Below are 6,000 nucleotides of genomic sequence, written 5' to 3' on the forward strand. Positions count from 1 at the left end.
TCTACGGACACCTGAGCCACCCCGACAGCGCCAGTAACATCCCCGGAGATTGCAGCGCAGCGTGCGGTCTCAGCAGATTTCTCCTCAGCACGAGCACAATGTTTGCAGTCGGCGGCCACACACGGCCGGGGCGAGAAAGCATCCGCGTTACTGTGGCCACGGCCCGGGCGGTGCACAACCTCAAAACGAAACTCCTGGAGTCTAGATAACCAGCGCGCGAGTTGGCCCTCGGGCTCGCGGAAACGCATGAGCCACTGTAGCGAGGCGTGGTCAGTGCGCAGCAGAAAGGGCACCCCATACACGTACGCTCGGAAGGCTTTCGACCACCGCGAGTAGTTCCCGGCGCGTTACGCAATAGTTGCGCTCCGCCTTGTCCAGGCAGCGGCTATAGTACGCTATTACGCACTCGGAGCCGTCCTGAACCTGCGACAGGACTGCTCCGAGGCCGTGGTCGCTCGCATCAGTATCCACAATGAAACTCTCAGACACCTTCGGATACGCTAGAATCGGAGCATTGCACAGGCGGCTTTTTAGCTCCTCGAATGCCTGCTCCGCCTCGTCAGACCAGCGGAATTTCACACTAGGCTTAGTCAGAGCATGAAGCGGCGCTGCCACGTCCGCGAACCCCCTAATAAACCGCCTGTAATTCGAGGCGAGCCCCACGAAGCTGCGAACCATTTTTGCGTCTCGCGGTGTGGGCCAGTCACGGACTGCCTCCGTCTTTTTGGGATCGGTTTCCACGCCAGCACCGCTCACTACGTGGCCCAGGAAGCTCACACGCTGCCTTAGCAGATTACACTTTGCCGGATTGAGCTTCAGGTTAGCCGCCTGAATCGCGCCGAGCACCATTTCAAGGTGAGACAGTGCGGAGTCGAAGTCGGTTCCGTGCGCCAAGACATCATCCAAATAAACGACGCAGCACGACCGCGGAACCCCGCATAAAACACGCTCCATAAGACGCTCAAAAGTAGCCGGCGAGTTACACAATCTGAACGGAAGCACCGTGAAATGCCATAGGGCTGAGCCGAGCGAGAAAGCGGTTTTCTCCCTATCCCCTGCCGCGAGGGGCACCTGCCAATATCCGCTCCTCAGGTCTAACGAGCTGAACCAGGCTGAGCCAGACAGCTGGTCCAGCGTATCGTCGATCCTGGGGAGCGGGTAGGAGTCAAGCTTCGTGACAGCGTTAAGTCGCCGATAATCCACGCAAAAGCACCAATTTCCATCCTTCTTTTTCGCAAGGACCACCGGGGCCGACCATGGGCTGCTCGAAGGCTCAATAATGCCCGTACTCGCCATCTCGCGGACTAACTGCTCCGCCGCTACGCGCTTTGCTAACGCCAGACGGTGCGGCCTCAGCCTAATGGGCTGGGCGTCACCCGTGTTTATCGAATGAACCGCAAGGCTAGTTTTAGTACACTCGCGCTCAGACACAGCGAAACTCGTGCGAAAATGGCCGATCAGTTCGCGCAAACGGAGTTGTTGGGGACCAGATAAACCCACACAACTGCGCTCCAGCATCTCCTCTATCGGATCTACACTCAACCCCGCATCCAGCGGACCCTCTACCGTATCACGCACCGAATCACACACATTCCCTCCCACCAGTTCACTTACCCCTAACTCGCCGCGTATCTCTACGGGGAGTCCAGTCACCAGCACCGAGCCCCGTGCACAGTCAATGATAGCTCCAACGCGTGAGAGCAGGTCCTTGCCCAGAATGCACGGGTCGTTGATGTGTCCTACCCAGAACTGTTGTTGAAAGGGCCCCTTGCCGACATCAATCGTCAACTCCGTTAATCCTAGGAGACCTATAGGATCCCCGGTGACTGAAGAGAGAGCGATGCGCTGGCTGTTGTCAGTCACAAACTCGGCCGCTACCTCCGTCGCTAGCTCGGGCCGTATCAGTGAGACTGACGAGCCCGTGTCCACCAGCGCGTTCACTGTCACTCCATTCAATGTGCATTTCAGGAAATAGCCGCTGAGTCCGGCAGTTCCGGAATCAGATCCCGAGGGTAAGCATAGCGTTCCTGGGGCCACCGTAACCCTCACTGGGTGGTCCCGGCTCAGTTTCCCGGCCGGCTGCAGTGCGCTCGCTTGTGGCCACGCCCCCCGCAGCGCCAGCACTCCAGTAGGGCATCAGACCGGCTCCGACCCCACCTCTGCGAATCACGGGCAACCGGCGACGCCCCCCACGGTCCAGGATGGCTTGAGAGGATGAGTTCGGACCGCTCCGCCACCTCCACCGCGGACTCCAGGGTCTGCGGGTCGGCCAGCCTCACGTGTTTGCGCAGCTCGCAGTGTCTCCCCCTGCTGTCAGCGTCTGTCCGCCACTAGCATTTTGGTGGCCGCCTCCGACGGTTGTCGGCTGAAACGTGTTCTCAGCACCCGCGTCAGTTCAGGCAGCTCGCGGCGGCACGGAGCTCGATCAGTACCCTCAGCGCGTCGCCCCGCAGCGCCAGGCAGAGGTTGGCTGCCGTCTCGGCGTCCGTCCAGCCCGCACCGCCCGCCACGATCTCAAGCTGAGCTTCGAAGGCTGTCCAGTCAGCGCTGCCGTCGTAGGGGGTAAGGCGGGGTTGAGCCGTCAAGCCCGCCATCCCGGAGGCTTGCGCCGCCATCATCGCACCGTCCGTTCCACGAGTCGGCGCCGCTGTCCTTGCGCCATCCGCTCCATGAGCCAGCGCCGCCGTCCACGCGCCATCCGCTCTGGGAGTCAGCGCCGCCGTCCTCGCGCCAGCCGCTCTGGGAGCCTGCGCCGCCGTGCTCGCGTCGTCCTCTCCCCGGCCACGACCTCCGAACAGCCCGCTGGCGCCGTCAGGTCCGAGTCCACTCCGCTGGAGAGCCTTGCCTCTAGTCCGTTGGTCCGCTGTCTTCCTCCTCAGCCGTTCGATTTCCCCTGCCATCAGCTCAATATCTTCCAGCAGGGTCACTTCTGACACCAAATGTAGCGCGGAAGAGGAAGGAAGACCCGTGAGACTCATGCTGAATGCTCAACAGCTCCTTTATTGAACCGGCTTGCCACTCGCTTACAGTCTTTAACAAGACTAGGCGAGCTAAAACCCATTACCCCACAGAGCTCAAACAGCCCAAAGGCCACCAACCCAGCTGTGTGTCTCCCAGATGGCAGATCCAGAGTGGTGCCCACCCTCTCTGCATAACCCCTCCCAAGGGAGATGCCCCACCCCTGTCATCCTCGCACACAGGAGAACAGAACCATGCCTACAGGCAGCCACACACACAACCCAGAGCCGCCACAATACTATATATTTTTTAAATATATGAAAGAATTTTAACAAACTAATGTAAATAAAATAATAGAAGCCTTAAGTGTCTATTTTACCAGATTTACCACTGGTATAATTTTTCTGGCGTTGCCTTACTATTATAGACTTTTAGAATAATTAACATTAAGAAAGGTTTATTATTGTTTTTATATAATTATTTATTGAAATTATTGTTTTGTCATTTTAAATAAAGAAATACTTTACACATCCATTGAATACTTTTTTAAACTTAAAAAATGGTTTGTTAAATAAACTTCAATTTGTAAGAGGCCAATTAGTTTTTTTTTTTTTTTTGGTCTTTAATTTGTTCTTAGGTTTTTGCTTCTTATTTTATCTTTTTAGTTGGATATGTAAATTTTGAGCTTATATCGTTGCTGTACAACAAAAAAGAAGTATCTCCTAAACAGCAAGTTTACAGGAAAGACATAAAACCTTCTAAACTTTCAATGGAGATCAATGTAAAAACATATGTACACATACCACAGTTTGAGAACCACTGTTCTAGGTGACCCAGGCTGTTAAGGTTTGGAACAGATAACCCCTACAGTCAGTGCAGTCATCACCAACAGGAAGCTCTGTCCCTTTATGTTCTGGGCCTGAATAGTTAATGAGAACACTCAGAGACACTAATGGAGGTGCTGTTCCTTTACCCATCGATTTTTAACGGATAAAAATTGATCAGCTTTCATATACACCCACAAAAAGAGTTCTGTTTAGTTCTGAAAGAGGTTATTAGAGAGTGTAACCCATATTCATGCTGTATAAAATTTTTTTTCAAATGGGACATATTGTGCAAAAAAAGTTCCATAGTGTTTGGTGTCAGGAATAATTTGCTTCTATGATCCTTGAAAGCTGGTTCAGAACCTCGGACAGTACATATGATTATTAGCCAGCAGACTTTGTTTGAGGAAGGAATCTATACCTACTGTCCGCAGAGTCAGCAGATGAGGGAGATGTAACTACTTTCAAATAATGATTTGTGTGTTATTATTGCAGTTAAGCAGAAACTAGCTTGTTTGTGTTTTGCCATTTATCTCACCCTATACATGGTGAGGCCAGTAACAGCTCATTTGCATAAAAGAGACAGAGCCCTTAAATGGCTGATTCTGAAAGAGACTGAAACTGGCAAGAATAGAGCTTGTTAGATCTCTTTATGTGAGAGTGATTTTGTGTAAAGAACTTCAAAAATAGGTTTTGAATAAACAATAGACCTATTCTAATTTGTGTAAAAAGAGGTATAATAAGTCCTCTTTAAAGGTTCTAGCCTAACTGGATCAATTTGCTTTAATCAATGACTGTAAAAAATATGGACACCATGCTTCCTCTCGCATCTGTTCTATAGAAATGAAGCCAAAACAAATCGTTTAACAAATTGTAGGATTTTCAATTAAAATCTGTGCAGTAAAAATCAACTTACTACTCATTAAGTAGACCCGCCCACTTCTCTTGTCTCAGACCGCCTTCATTGAGTTTTACTGAGCGCAGCCAGTTTGACCAGTAAGACTAATGTTTTACCAGTACTCACCCTCTCTGGGTGATTACAGTAGGTGGCGCTCTCTCTCTTCATGACTCTCATTGTGATGCTGGTTGGTACAGTCGTCTGTTAGCTGATGTATTAGAGCTGGAGATCCGGCATTTTCCTCTGAGTGCGCTGTGATGCTGTTAGATTAGTGAGTAGGAGTTTTTTCCCAAGCTGAATAGAAAACAAAATAAAGAAGTTATTTTTCCTCCTCAAATGGTAAAATATCACATTTTCAACATTTGCTATGCATTTTATGTTCTATTATGGATATTTTCAAATCATTGGATTCTGTTTTTGCTTATATGTATTTATTGTTTTACATAGTGCCCCAACTCATTTTGGAATTGTATTTAAATAAGCAGTTTATATAAGCACTGTTTGAACTTTTGGGCAGGTGGTTAAACCCTGTTGTTTGCCGTTTAGTTTTATCACTCTGTTTACTGTTGTTCTGCCTGACATGAATCGCTTAGTCATTCCCCCGAGCCTGAGCGCTGGATCCAGACCCAGCACACTGCGTACACTCCCCCTGCCAGCAGCTGCATTCTGGGGGAATCAGCAGTGATGCACAGTTTCTGTTTTTAGTTTATAGTTTGTTTGTTTCTTTATTGTTAATAAAAATCACTCGCATTTGCATCCAGTCTCGGCGTCCTCTCCTTGCTCCTGCTTCACATACCTAACAAGAATAAAACAGGTATACTAAGAATTAAACTAAACACAATCCATAATGATCAATAATAATCAGGCACACTATTTATGAAATACAACCTGTTAATACAACCAATTCATTGAAATTCAATTCACGTTATACCCCAGGCAGATATGTAAATGATTACAGGTATGATCTGTTTAGAGACTGGGCCTTACCACAAGAGGACATAAAGGTGCTTACGTCCCCTGCAGCTCTATAAAAAGGCTCTGAGATGCTATTTTTGGGTAGTGTTCCTCTTGGTGAGAGACTGTTATCTCTTAGACATGTCCTTGTGATGCACTCCAAGACATGTTGCCAGTTGAGAGACTTTGAGAGGAGGCAGCATCATTGAGAGAAGCAGTTGTGTCGTGAACAAGAAACCTGCACTGCTATAGACTAAAACTGTGTCATGTTTAAAGGAGAACTCTGGTGTAAAATGGACTTTTGTTGTAGTAATACATGATAAAAAAATACTTACATTTGATGAATAGGACACCTTCGTTCTCCCA

This window comes from Astyanax mexicanus, chromosome 7 (assembly GCF_023375975.1).
Source record: "Astyanax mexicanus isolate ESR-SI-001 chromosome 7, AstMex3_surface, whole genome shotgun sequence".
NCBI classification, from domain to species: Eukaryota; Metazoa; Chordata; class Actinopteri; order Characiformes; family Acestrorhamphidae; genus Astyanax; species Astyanax mexicanus.